Source organism: Schistocerca americana, chromosome 4 (assembly GCF_021461395.2).
Source record: "Schistocerca americana isolate TAMUIC-IGC-003095 chromosome 4, iqSchAmer2.1, whole genome shotgun sequence".
Classification (NCBI taxonomy): Eukaryota; Metazoa; Arthropoda; class Insecta; order Orthoptera; family Acrididae; genus Schistocerca; species Schistocerca americana.
Window position 1 is genome coordinate 239,796,022 of NC_060122.1, and position 15,201 is coordinate 239,811,222.

Genomic DNA, 15,201 nt, shown 5'->3' on the forward strand with positions numbered 1-15,201 from the left:
CCATTAAAAATTCCTAATTTCATTCCAGCTGCTGACGCCATCTCTCTTGTGTCCTTCAAGACCACACAACGCTGGATGTACGCCGACCGCTCTGTAATGTTACAACACTGACACCACGTCGTTGTCTAAGAAGGCCATCCGAGCACACCTCTCGTCCAGCCCAAACTTCCACATGTTGTACACTACAGATGTAGTTTCCGTCCGCTAACCCCTATCTGCTCGCAGCTATTAAGCTGAGTCCTCAAGGGTTCGTATTAGAAAGTGCATCCCCATGGAAGATACCATTTCGCCGTCAAGGCGGATATAAACTGATGAGCCAGAAGACCACCGACGTACTATCGATTCAAACCCGCCCAGGAGACAGCAGCGTCACCTGGCGAGGAATTACCGCTACACTGACACACGTACGGTGCATCCAATGTCAGTGAGCGTAATGTCCGTGTGTAGAATAGGGAAGGCGCGCGATCTGCCTAACTGTGGCCGAGGGCAGATTGTGATGGCTCGGAGGCTCGGCACGAGCATTTCAGAAACTGCACGACTTGTCGGGTGTTCGAGGAGTGTTGTGACGACTGTCTTAAACATGTGGCGAAACCAAGATGAAACCACATCCAGACACCGTGGAGTTGGATGCCGGACGTCGTAGGCTGGACAGACTGATAAAACAGGACAACTGTGGCGGAACTAACAACAGACTTCAATGCTGGGCAGAGAGCAAGTGCGTCTGAACACACACTACACCGAACACTCCTCCACAGCCGACGACCCATGTTTGGCCAATGTTAACACCACGACATGGCAATTACGACTGAAACGGGCACGTTGGCGCAGTGGCAGAGCGTTGCATGGTCTGGTAAACCCCAATACCTCCTTCATCATGCCGATGGGAGGGCGGGAATCCATCTTCCAGAAGAGCAGGTCCTTGACATCTGCACTGCGGGACAGAGACAACCTCGCTGCGGCTCGGTTATGCTCTGACAAGGGAACCTCCCCATCGCACCCCCCTCAGATTTAGTTATAAATTGACACAATGAATAGGCCTTGAAAAACTGAACACAGATCAATTGAGAAAACAGGAAGAAGTTGTGTGGAACTGTGAAAAAATAAGCAAAATATACAAACTGAGTAGTCCATGGGCCACATAGGCAACATCATGGACGATCTGAGCTCAGGACCCGCCGTGGTCCCGTGGTAGCGCGAGCAGCTGCAGAACGAGAGGTCCTTGGTTCAAGTCTTCCCTTGAGTAAAAATTTTACTTTCTTTTTTTTTGCATAGTTATTATCTGTCCGTTCGTTCATTGATGTCTCTGTTCACTGTAATAAGTTTAGTGTCTGTGTTTTGCGACCGCATCGCAAAACCGTGCGATTAGTAGACGAAAGGATGTGTCTCTCCAATGGGAACCGAAAACATTTGATCGCAAGGTCATAGGTCAACCGATTCCTCCACAGGAAAACACACCTGATATATTCTATACGACACTGGTGACGGTATGTGCGTCACATGACAGGAATATGTTGTCGACCCACCTAACTTGCACAGTTGGCGAATGGGTAAAAGATTCTTCTACCTTGCTCGATGTAGGATTTCTTGTGGATGTGAAAATCACTCCCAAAAAAGTGATGAAAACATAGGAGTTTCTCACATAAATTGCAACAAATGAATGCAACAGTTCCAGAGTCGCACAGTTTTCCCTGTGCTCTGTTAAAACATATGTTTTTTACGTTTTCAAATGTTTCCGTGTGTAGACCGTCAAATCCTGCATATGTCCAAGCAAATCTGAACATGTCCTGGAATTTTGGAGAGCGAAGTTGATTATGTGTGAGTGCCTGAACTTTGATAATTGTTTGAAAATAAAAAATTAAACATTTCACTCGAGAAAAGACTTGAACCAAGGACCTTTCATTCCGCAGCTGCTCACGCTAACCACGGGACCACGGCGCTCGTAAGCTCACACTCTCCTTGATGTTGCCTACCTTGCGCATGGACTACTCAGTTTGTATATTTTGCTTTTTTTTTATAGTTCCACACAACTTCTTCCTGTTCTCTCAATTGATCTGTGTTCAGTTTTTCAAGGCCTATCCCTGTGCCATCTTGTAACTAAATCTGAGGGGGGTGCGATGGGGAGGTTCCCTTGTGAGTAACATTCACGTGAGCATCTACGGGTCTAGTGGAATTCATGCAAGGCACCATGACAGCCAAGGAGTAGCGTACACTGATTGCAGGCTGCCTACACACCTTCATAATAATCACGTTTCCAGACAGCAGTGGCATTTTTCAACAAGTTAATGCTCCATCACAAGGCTAGGAGTGTGATGGAATGGTTCGAGGAACCCGATTGAACACGTCTGGGATGTGACTGAAGGTGGCATCAGAGCTCATCACCTTCCTCCCCAGAATATACGGGGGTTAGGTAAAGTGTGCGCAGATGTGATGCCAACGCCCTCGCCAACTACCAAGGCCTCATTACTTCCATGCCACTGAGCGACGCCGCTGTTCTCCGTGCCAAAGGTTGACATACCGGCAGTTAGCTAGGTGTTCACAATTGTCCGGCCTGGCGGTGTATGTACACACCAATATGCATGGTGTCTGTTCTTTCGGGCAAAGAAACTATTGTAGACCAAAGGAGCATCTAGGTTCGAGTCCGAGTGTGGCACCATTTCACGTGTTGCCGTCGCATTTAATGCAAATCCCGATTGAGATATGATAATTTCTCTTTCATTCTATGTATACCGCTCTGAATCACAGAAATGTTGTCTGTCCGAGAGAACAGACACCACTCGCATAAGAAGTAACATACACTGAGGAGACAAAAGTTATGAGATAGCGATACGCACATACACAGGTGGCGGTAGCATCACGTACACAAGGCATAAAAGGGCAGTGTATTGGCTGAGCTGTCATTTGTTCTTAGGTGATTCATGTGGCAATGTTTCCTACGTGAATTAGAGACTTTGAATGCGGAATGATAGCTGGAGCTAGACGCTTGGGACATTCCATTTCGTAAATCGTTAGTCTGCGATTCACAGTGCCAAGAATGGGCCGAGAATACCCAAGTTCAGGCCTTACCTCTCATTCCGGACAACGCAGTGGCCGGCGCCTTTTCCATAGCGACCGAAAGAACCGCTACGTTTGTGTAGAGTTGTCAGTGCTAACAGACAAGCAACAGTGCGTGAAATTACCGCAGAAATCAATGTGAGACGTACGACGAACGTATCCACTTGGACAGGGTGGCGACATATTGGGTTAACGGGCTATGGCAACAGACGACCGACGCGAGTGCCTCTGCTAACAGCGCGACATCGCCTGCACTGCATCTCCTGGGCTCGTGACCATTATCGGTTGGACCCTAGACGACTGGAAAACCGTGACCTGGTCAGATGAGTCCCGGTTTCAGTTGGTAAGAGCTGATGGTAGGGTTCGAGAGTGGCGCGGACCCCACGAAGTCATGGATGCATGATGTCAACAAGGCACTGTGCAAGTTGGTGGTGGCTCCATAATGGCGTAGGGTGTATTTACGCGGAATGGTCTCGGTTCTCTGGTACAAATGAACCGATCATTGTCTGGAAATGGTTATTTTCGGCTACTTTGAGACCATGTGGAGCCATTCATGGGCTTCATGTTCCCAAACAACGATGGTATTTTTATGAATGACAAAGCTCCATGTCACCAGGGCACAGTCGTTCGGCATTGGTCTGAAAAACATTAATGAAGTGGCCACCCAGATAATCCGACATTAATCCCATCGAACATAATCGAGAGGTCAGTTCGTGCACAAAACCTTGCACCGGCAACACTTTCGCAATTACGAACGGATATAGAGGTAGCATGGCTCAAAATTTCTTCAGGGGACTTTCAGGGACTTGTTGAGTCCGTGACACTTTGGGTTGCTGCACTACACCGAGCAAAAGGAGATCCGACACGATATTATGAAATATCCCACGACTTCTGTCACCTCAGTAAATATGGGCCTTGACGGCAAAGTAATATCTTCTGTGCGGATGGATTCAAATGGTTCAAATGGCTCTGAGCACTATGGGACTCAACTGCTGAGGTCATTAGTCCCCTAGAACTTAGAACTAGTTAAACCTAACTAACCTAAGGACTTCACAAACATCCATGCCCGAGGCAGGATTCGAACCTGCGACCGTAGCGGTCGCTCGGCTCCAGACTGCAGCGCCTAGAACCGCACGGCCACTACGGCCGGCTGGATGGACTCACTCGCCCGAACACTTGCGGGACTCCGCCGAATAGCTGCGAGCAACTAAGGGATAACGGACGGAGAAGCTACATCTGCAGTGAGCAGCAGGTGGGAATTTGGGCTGGGCGAGAAGTGTATTCGGATGGCCGAGAAGCCGGCACGGTAGCTCAGCGTGTTCGGTCAGAGGGCTACGTGCCCTCTGTAATAAAAAAACTGAGTCAATCGATCAACAACGAGCATAAATGGATGTCTTACGACGTCCGCTCCGAGCAGATGCAACGAACAATAGCGAACAAAAAAAAAAGGCGGCTAAGGCAACCGATCTAGAGACGCAGAGGATCCGGGTTCGAGTCCTGGCCCGACACAAATTTTCACATGTCGCCGTTGCATTTAATGCAACGTTATAATGCAGCTGAGATCTGAAAACTTCTCTTTCATTCGGTATATACGGCTGCTTTACCATACATGTCCGAAAAAAAAGATACCACGCACATAAATATGCTGTTTGAGAGTCCGATAGTATTCAGATAAAGATTTTTGGATGCGCCGCCAAAACTGCTGTTACTCTGAAGTCATAATCGACGTTTCTGAGATCGATTTGTATCGTCCTGCGTCTCCCGGCGCGAATTTTAGCCAGTACCTTAGCGTCTTTTGAACTGTCTCTGTGAATAATTCTGTCGGCAACTCCAAAATACGGCCTTGTTTCTGGTAGTGTTGATGAGGACTCACTTCCCTCTCTTCCCCCCCTTCATACCCCCCTCTTTTGCTGCACCCATTAACTGATAATGCTACTATGTTAATCTCATGGGACACATCTTTTAATTCTCTTGTTGACTGTAGTTATTGTTAGCCACAAAAGGTACCGGAGAAACGTGTGTTCAAATGAAGCATCGTCTAGAATGAGAAGTGCTTTTAATTAGTAGTCAATATATAGGTAACTTTGCAACACGATATTTGCTGAAAGACTTATCTCCCGAAATATGACGGATCATGCACCTCGTGGATAGTATCATCACGGTTCCCAAACGTTGATAATTCTTGAAGTTCATATAATGGAAATAGCAGGAATCGCACAAAGCATGTCAAAAACCTGTTGAAAAAAAAAATAACAGCACCAGTCTATGGTTGAAAAAAAATTGTTCAAAAGTCTCTAAGCATTATGGGACTTAACATCTGAGGCCATCAGTCCCCTAGATTTAGAACTACTTAAACCTAACTAACCTAAGGACATCACACACACACACACACACACACACACACACACACACACACACACACACACACACACACACACACCCGAGGCAGGATTCGAACCTGCGACGGTAGTAGCAGCGCGGTTCAGGGCTGAAGCGCCTAGAACCGCTCGGCCACATTGGCCGACTGTCTATGTACAGGGTTGTTACACACTTCTGAATTATTTTATATGGCTATATTTTTACTAACAGTGAACATAATCATTTTAGCTTGTCCCAGTCACGAAATGGAAAATTGGAAGTTTCGACATGGACATATAACGGAATAAGTTTACATTGTTGTCACTGTTGGCCTCGGTGGCCCTACAGACCATCGATGTGCGTTGTAACACAAACTTAGAAGGACAGCGACGCTGCGGCTCGACTAGCACTAAGACAACAAATTAGGCATTGTGCTGCTCCTGTGAGGTCAATATGAGAATATTACGTAGTATTTCGCCACAAATGACGCGTTGGGAGACCAAGAGCAAATGCACACCACAAAGTGCGCGACAGTTTCCTATCGAGTCCGCAGAAATCAATGAAATTAGCTGTCTGAAACCGACTGTTAGACCTCAAACCAACCGTTTCGTGTTGATTCCTGATTGAGTCTGAGATTTTTGCTGCTACTAAACACAGCGTTCGCCTTTGGAAATGAAATATGAAAATTGTCATGTTGCATAGAGGGTTTTTAATTTAATGGCTGTCGGAACTTCTCCATACAGGCAGCTAATCACAGGAAATGTCATACTACAATTGGTTTTTGACAATTCATGAGACAGACATTATTTAAGTAGTATCCTGGTAAGATGTAATATAGGATTAACAAAGGACTGATTCGACATAAAATTAGATTTACAATCAGTGTGTACAAAAACAAGTAAACAAGACGAACACGGAACACAGGATGCACACTGGTACTATGCCATAAAAATCCTACTATTAACACAATAAGAAATGGTAAATTGCCGTTGGTACATATTTGGGGATATTCCCAATTCAGTCAATATTAATGACTATATATCTAAATTAACAATAAAATGTTCTTCGTACATCCTGTGAGAATTGTTTCATAAATAGCAGATAGAAAACTGTATATTTGTGCAGATCTAGGGTTCTAGAATGAGAAACAGAACAGAACAGGAGAACAGTTTGCAAGCATCATAGTTGTACATTATAGCCATATATACAGTTGAACCAGTATTCAGACATGTTCATGTTCACGTTGGAGGTACATAGTGATATGCATTTGAAAGCTGAGCGTTCCATGTTCTGCAGAGTAGCACGTAGGATATAGTCACTTAACTGAGCTTTGGTCATCCCCTGGCATTCTAAGTATCAGGAGCATTAGATTAGCAATGAACTTGACGTTGCCACTGTTGATGAAGTGGTACAGTGGCTTATACATTGCAACATCGTTGGATGCTAACAAGGTTTGGACGATGCTTGGGAATTGATGACCAAGAGCCTGAAGATTACTAGCAAGGACGTTTATACGGTGCGTGTTCCGAGGACGTAGAAATGCATGATTCGGTTTTTCTTCCTCTCCGCAAACACATCGACGGGTGGCGCTTAGGTTGAGCCAATAGAGGTGTCTGTTGTACTTCCAATGATTAAATTTCAGCCGTGCTATAATTGACGTGAAGCTCCTTGATGTTTGTTCCTTGTTATACCATGGTACACTTGGAATGAATTAATGTGTAGTGACTGCCTCTGATTTGAAATATCCGCGACAATTCCTCTTGCCCGTCCGATGACAGCAACTTCCTGAGAATAGATATCACATCTGTGAGAAGAAGTTTATCATATTTAATAGCCCCAAACATAGATGCCTGCTTTGCTAGGACACCTAAACACGACGTCGACAATTGCTGCCACTATTGGGTTGGTATTGGTACATCTATGATGATAGTTTCCAATCTGATGTAGGGCTGAAATACTATCAGAGATAATAACTACAGCGTCTGGCGTGGACGTCTGTGCGAATAGAAGAGCTTCCGAAATGGCAATCAATTCCGCTGCCATAATAGTGGAGTGTGGATCCAGCTTGTATAGGCCTTGTTGTTTGCTTCGGGGTACCAATAAGCACTACCAGCGCCTTCACTAGACTTGGACCCATCTGTGTACATCACACACGCATCGTGGTGGACAGGAATTCCATTGCTGTTGCGGTAGAGGGATCTTGGTTTTGACACGTTAAACTGGTTCTGACATCAATCTGCGGAGTCGACGTTTCGTATGGCCTCTTGTAGCGCGATAGAAGAGGACCTGGTGCCTTAATGTCTGCATCTCCATATATTCAACCGCGACAGGTGGAAGTTCCTTATTTATCCAATTCTGAACCCCCCCTCCCCCCGCACACACACACACACACACAAATACACACACAGATCGATGTCAATTCCAGGATTTTGTCAAGGGCCCCATTGTCGTCGAAACAGTGTCGCAGGAGGAATTTCTTGCAGAGGAATTCTCATCGCAGCTGTAACCGTGGTTCAAATGCTTCAAGCAGTACAGCGTTGGTTGGAGTTGATACGAACTCCCCATTAACTATACGCAAGGCTTTTTACTGCGTAGCATAGAGCCTTTGGAGCACAACGTACCAAGATAATCGGTAGCTCGGGTGTCCGTAATCAAAGTGTAGTAATGACTGATATAAAGACATCGCTGTCCGCCGATCACAGCCCCACCATACTCCAGTCGTAACTCTGATGAAATTGCAGTCCTTTTTCACATGTGGTAATGATATGTCAGACATGAGCAGCCCATCTTAGCTTATCATTGATAATTATCCCAAGATATGTAGCTGTCTCCCCAACTAGAAATGTATGTTGTGCGATTTGCATTGTTTGGGGAAGTGGAATTCTGCGTCGAGTAAAGATCGTAAGAGTAGACTTGTTGCCAGAGATTTCGAAGCTACTTTCCGTACACCACTCAGGCAGACTTATGAGCGCCGTGTGCATTTTCAGATGCCAGAACTGAAGAGTCTTCTGCGTAGTGTAATATTTGGATGTCACTGGCAAAGACATCATGAAGGTCTGTAGTATAGAGACTGAATAATAAGAGAGCCGAGAATGATCTCTGCGGGAGTGCTATTGCGTACAGATTGAGCATCCACTTAACGCTTTGTATTCGCCCACAGTTGGTTAAGTTAGCCGGTCTTCGTATCAGACGAGAGTAAGGCAATACCAGTATATTGCACAGTACTAAGCAGTAGTGTTCAAGCCGCCTATACTTTTTACACAAAATATATTAGGTCCCTACACCCATGAACCATGGACCTTGCCGTTGGTGGGGAGGCTTGCGTGCCTCAGCGATAGAGATGGCCGTACCGTAGGTGCAACCACAACGGAGGGGTATCAGTTGAGAGGCCAGACAAACATGTGGTTCCTGAAGAGGGGCAGCAGCCTTTTCAGTAGTTGCAGGGGCAACAGTCTGGATGATTGACTGATCTGGCCTTGCAACACTGACCAAAACGGCCTTGCTGTGCTGGTACTGCGAACGGCTGAAAGAACGGGGAAACTACAGCCGTAATTTTTCCCGAAGGCATGCAGCTTTACTGTATGGTTAAATGATGATGGCGTCCTCTTGGGTCAAATATTCCGGAGGTAAAATAGTCCCCCATTCGGATCTCCGGGCGGGGACTACTCAAGAGGACGTCGTTATCAGGAGAAAGAAAACTGGCGTTCTACAGATCGGAGCGTGGAATGTCAGATCCCTTAATCGGGCAGGTAGGTTAGAAAATTTAGAAAGGGAAATGGATAGGTTAAAGTTGTAGTGGGAATTAGTGAAGTTCAGTGACAGGAGGAACAAGACTTTTGGTCAGGTGAATACAGGGTTATAAATACAAAATCAAATAGGGGTAATGCAGGAGTAGGTTTAATAATGATTTTAAAAAATAGGAATGCGGGTAAGCTACTACCAACAGCGTAGTGAACGCATTATTGTGGCCAGGATAGACACGAAGCCCATGCCTACTACAGTAGTCCAAGTTTATATGCCAACTAGCTCTGCGGATGATGAAGAAATTGATGAAATATATGATTAGATAAAAGAAATTATTCAGGTAGTGAAGGGAGACGAAAATTTAATAGTCATGGGTGACTGGAATTCGAGAGTAGGAAAAGGGAGAGAAGGAAACATAGTGGGTGAATATGGATTGGGGGAGATAAATGAAAGAGGAAGCCGTCTGGTAGAATTTTGCACAGAGCATAACTTAATCATAGCTAACACTTGGTTCAAAAATCATAAAAGAAGGTTGTATACATGGAAGAATCCTGGAGATACTAGAAGGTATCATATAGATTGTTGTTGTTGTTGTTGTTGTTGTTGTTGTTGTTGTGGTCTTCAGTCCTGAGACTGGTTTGATGCAGCTCTCCATGCTACTCTATCCTGTGCAAGCTTCTTCATCTCATCAGATAGATTATGTAATGGTAAGACAGAGATTTAGGACCCAGGTTTTAAATTGTAAGACATTTCCAGGGGCAGATGTGGACTCTGACCACAATCTATTGGTTATGAACTGTAGATTAAAACTGCAGAAACTGCAAAAAGGTGGGAATTTAAGGATATGGAACCTGGATAAACTGACTAAACCAGAGGTTGTACAGAGTTTCAGGGAGAGCATAAGAGAACAATTGACAGGAATGGGGGAAAGAAATACAGTAGAAGAAGAATGGGTAGCTCTGAGGGATGAAGTAGTGAAGGCAGCAGAGGATCAAGTAGGTAAAAAGAAGAGGGCTAGTAGAAATCCTTGGGTAAAAGAAGAAATATTGAATTTAGTTGATGAAAGGAGAAAATATAAAAACGCAGTAAATGAGGCAGGCAAAAGGGAATACAAACGTCTCAAAAATGAGATCGACAGGAACTGCAAAATGGCTAAGCAGGGATGGCTAGAGGACAAATGTAAGGATGTAGAGGCTTATCTCACTAGGGGTAAGATAGATACTGCCTACAGGAAAATTAAAGAGACCTTTGGAGAAAAGAGAGCCACTTGTATGAATATCAAGAGCTCAGATGGAAACCCAGTTCTAAGCAAAGAAGGGAAAGCAGAAAGATAGAAGGAGTATATAGAGGGTCTATACAAGGGCGATGTACTTGAGGACAATATTATGGAAATGGAAGAGGATGTAGATGAAGATGAAAAGGGAGATACGATACTGCGTGAAGAGTTTGACAGAGACCTGAGTCGAAACAAGGCCCCGGGAGTAGACAACATTCCATTAGAACTACTGACAGCCTTGGGAGAGCCAGTCATGACAAAACTCTACCATCTGGTGAGCAAGATGTATGAGACAGGCGAAATACCCTCAGACTTCAAGAAGAATATAATAATTCCAATCCCAAAGAAAGCAGGTGTTGGCAGATGTGAAACCGAACTGTCAGTTTAATAAGTCACAGCTGCAAAATACTAACGCGAATTCTTTACAGACGAATGGAAAAACTGGTAAAAGCCGACCTCGGCAAAGATCAGTTTGGATTCCGCAGAAATGTTGGAACACGTGAGGCAATACTGACCCTACGACTTATCTTAGAAAATAGATTAAGGAAAGGCAAACCTACATTTCTAGCATTTGTAGACTTAGAGAAAGCTTTTGACAATGTGGTTGGATTACTCTCTTTCAAATTCTAAAGGTGGCAGGGGTAAAATACATGGAGCGAAAGGCTATTTACAATTTGTACAGAAACCAGATGGCAGAAAGGGAAGCAGCGGTTGGGAAGGGAGTGAGACAGGGCTGTAGCCTCACCCCGATGTTATTCAATCTGTATATTGAGCAAGCAGTAAAGGAAATAAAAGAAAAATTCGGAGTAGGTATTAAAATCCATGGAGAAGAAATAAAAACTTTGAGGTTCGCCGATGACATTGTAATTCTGTCAGAGACAGCAAAGGACTTGGAAGAGCAGTTGAACGGAATGGACAGTGTCTTGAAAGGAGGATATAAGATGAACATCGACAAAAGTAAAATGAGGATAATGGAATGTAGTCGAATTATGTTGGGTGATGCTGAGGGAGTTAGATTAGGAAATGAGACACTTAAAGTAGTAAAGGAGTTCTGCTATTTGGGGAGCAAAATAACTGATGATGGTCGAAGCAGAGAGGATATAAAATGTAGACTGGCAATGGCAAGGAAAGCGTTTCTGAAGAAGAGAAATTTGTTAACATCGAGTATAGATTTAAGTGTCAGGAAGTCGTTTCTGAAAAGATTTGTATGGAGTGTAGCCATGTATGGAAGTGAAACATGGACAATAAATAGTTTGGACAAGAAGAGAATAGAAGCTTTCAATATGTGGTGCTACATAAGAATGCTGAAGATTAGATGGGTAGATCACATAACTAATGAGGAGGTATTGAATAGAATTGGGCTGAAGAGGAGTTTCTGGCACAACTTGACAAGAAGAAGGGACCAGTTGGTAGGACATATTCTGAGGCATCAAGGTATCACAAATTTAGCATTGGAGGGCAGCGTGGAGGGTAAAACTCGTAGAGGGAGACCAAGAGATGAATACACTAAGCAGATTCAGAAGGATGTAGGTTGCAGTAGGTACTGGGAGATGAAGAAGCTTGCACAGGGTAGAGTAGCATGGAGAGCTGCATCAAACCAGTCTCAGGACTGAAGACAACAACAACAAACATATTAGATCAGAGAAAATTATTAAAATTATTATTTATAACTGTGATCACTAAGGCTACAGATACGCAGAACATTTTTGTCATGACGAAATCGTAATTATGTCTGTTTCATATCTTAGCAACGAAAAAGTTGGTCCACTGCGAGGTACGTGAACACTGGGAGTGCGGCGTATATTAAGAAGTATCAGTACTGAAGGAAGTTTAGAATGCTAGCTTGACAAATTGGTGCATCACGACCGGCAGTGTCTGAGCTAGAGGTGTCAAGTATAAGAGAAGAGTGGCACAGGTCATTCACGGTGTAAAGTGTCCGCAGACAAGTGGGGGAGAAGGGAACGAGATAACGTCCACAAAACTGTTGACTCCTTCCTCAAACGCCTTGAGGCATCCTGCGCATATTTAGCACATTTCAGAAACCAGTTGGTGTTACTTAACACGGAAACGAAAATATTTGTAAAAGTACTCAGCAGTTTTTCTTATTTACGCAAAGACAACTCTGGCAAAAACTATGATTATTCAGCTTCATCTCGCGAAGTATAAACCGCGTAATTACAGAACAGGCGGTTAATAGCAGATTGCTTTCGTGTTACGGATGTAGACTGACTTACAAGCGTCCTATGCGCCTTCCTGCCACCTCAGAGATACTGCCTCACCTCAACTTTGCTCTGTCTTCCAGGTCGGATCAACTTGAATCTACGTATTTACTCTGCAAGCCATCTTGCAGTGTATGGCGGAGATTACTTCGCGCATCAGTCACTACCCCTTTCTCCTGTACCTGTCGTGAACGGTTCGCAGGAAGAACGATTATTGGTAAGCCACAGAGAGAACTCGAATCCCTCTAATTTTACCTCCCTGGTCTTTTCTCGAGATGTACATCGGGGAACAATATACTGATTGACCCTTCTACGAACGTAAGATCTCGTAACTTTAATAGTAGAAAATAATGTCAGGCGGAACGCCTCTCTTGCAAGTGTCTGCCACTGGAATTCTGTACATGGCAGAAACAATGATGGAAATTAAAAAAAGGTTCAAAAATGGGATTAAAATACACGGTGAAAGGATAACAGTAAGATTCGCTGACGACATTGTTAACCTCTGTCAAAGCGGAGATTCATTGGAGGACCTGTTGGAAAATAGTTCAAATGGATCTAAGCACTATGGCACTTAACATCTGAGGTCATCAGTCCCCTAGACTTAGAACTACTTAAACCTAACTAACCTAAGGACATCACACACATCCATGCCCGAGGCAGGATTCGAACCTGCGACCATAGCAGCCGCTTGGTTCCGGACTGAAGAGGACTTGTTAAATGGAATGAACATTCCAATGAGCACACACTAAAGATTGAGAGCAAACTGAAGAAAGACCAAAGTACTGCGGAGTAGCAGGAATGAGATTAGCGATAATCTTAACATCAGAATTGGGAACCACAAAGTAGACGAAGTGAAGGAATTATATGCATCGAAATAATCTGTAACCAGTTCCATAAAATTGAATTTCTTAATCGTTTCTGGGCTCTTAGGGCCCTCCTTCAGAAGGTTATACCTATCGCATTATTTGCGGTAGGTATAACATTCTGCAGGAGGACACTAAGTGCCCGAAACCGGTTAAGAAATTAAATTTCTTTTATTCATCTGGTTGCTCATTCTTTCAACTCATGTAACTGCAGTTGCTGAGGATGGATAAAGTACTGAAGGAATTCTGCAACTTAGGCAGCAAAACAACCCATGAAGGACAAAGCAAGGGGGACATAAACAGTGGAAGACTCTGTAAGAGAGACGCTCAGAATCTCGGCACGGGCTTTTGTTGAAGTTTCGAGAACATACCTTCACCGAGAAGTCAAGCAGTATATTGCTCCCTCCTACGTATATATCGCGATGAGACCATGAGGATAAAATCAGAGAGATTAGAGCCCACACAGAGGCATACCGACAATCTTTCTTTCCACAACAATACGAGACTGGAGTAGAAGGGAGAGCCGATAGAGGTACTCAAGGTACCCTCCGCCACACACCGTCAGGTGGCTTGCGGAGTATGGATGTAGATGTAGACTAGTACAGGCATAGAGGGTATCCTGGCAGAAAGAAGTCTACAAATAGATTTGATATTAATACCAAACATCGGCCCTAATTTGAGGAAGAAATTTCTGACAATGTACTTCTGGAGCACATCATAGTACGGACTGTGGGGAAATACGGAAAAGAAGGGAATCCAAGCTTTTGATATATGGTGCAAGAGAAGGAAGTTAAAATTTGGTAGACTGATAAGAAATGAGGTGGTGTTCCACATAATCGGCGAGGAGAAGAACGTATGGAAAACATCGACAAGAAGGAAGTACAAGATGATAGGACATGTGTTAAGACAGCAGGGAATAACTTCCACGGTACTAGAGGGAGAGGTAGAGGGCAAAAACTGTGGAGCAAGAACGGTATTTGGAATACATCGAACAAAGAATTCAGGGTGTTAGGAGCAACTAATATTCTGCGACGAAGAGATTTGCACAGGTGAGGAATTCGTGGCGGTTCACACCAAAGCAGTCAAGATACTAAAGGCAAAAATAAATAAATAAAAATAAAATACGGGAGACATACGCCAAAAAAGTATTCAAACGTAGAGAAACTATCGATCCGGCACACTGATTAAAGCATTACTAGCGTTCAGGAGGAGTAGGATATAAAACTTCGATCGCCTAGATTTAGGTTTTGCGTGATTTCCGTAAATATCTTAAGCAAAAATACGGAATACTCACTTGAAAAAGACACAGCCGACATTCTGCCTCGGCGTCATTCAGTTCCGGCTTGTGCTCCCTAACGACCTCGTTGCCGATGGCATCGTAAGCCCTAATCTTCCTTCGTTCTTTTCCTAATGATTTCTTCGAGGAGACAGTGAATCTACAGTTTTCCGTTCTCCCTTTTTGGAATTTGTGCTCTTAAGAGTAAACTATCGGCATCCACACATCGTCTCTCCCCGTAGTGACTAATAAACGCTCTATCTGTAACGTTTTAGACGTTGATGTTATACTTCAAATATTACGAGGCTGGAATACAACAAACCTGACTCCCTAAAAACATCTAGACTGGATTCGCCGGTTCATCTGCACCACTACTGTAACTTCCTACAGCTGAATAATCATTCTCGTTTCGGC

The 15,201-nt window shown here is 44.1% G+C and overlaps 1 protein-coding gene across 1 annotated transcript in view; it reads left to right on the forward strand.

Annotated features, from left to right (window-relative positions):
• Positions 1-15,201, forward strand: part of LOC124613199 (serine protease snake-like) — a 275,095-nt gene that overhangs the window by 54,740 nt on the left and 205,154 nt on the right. The gene's annotated exons all lie outside the window — the stretch shown is intronic.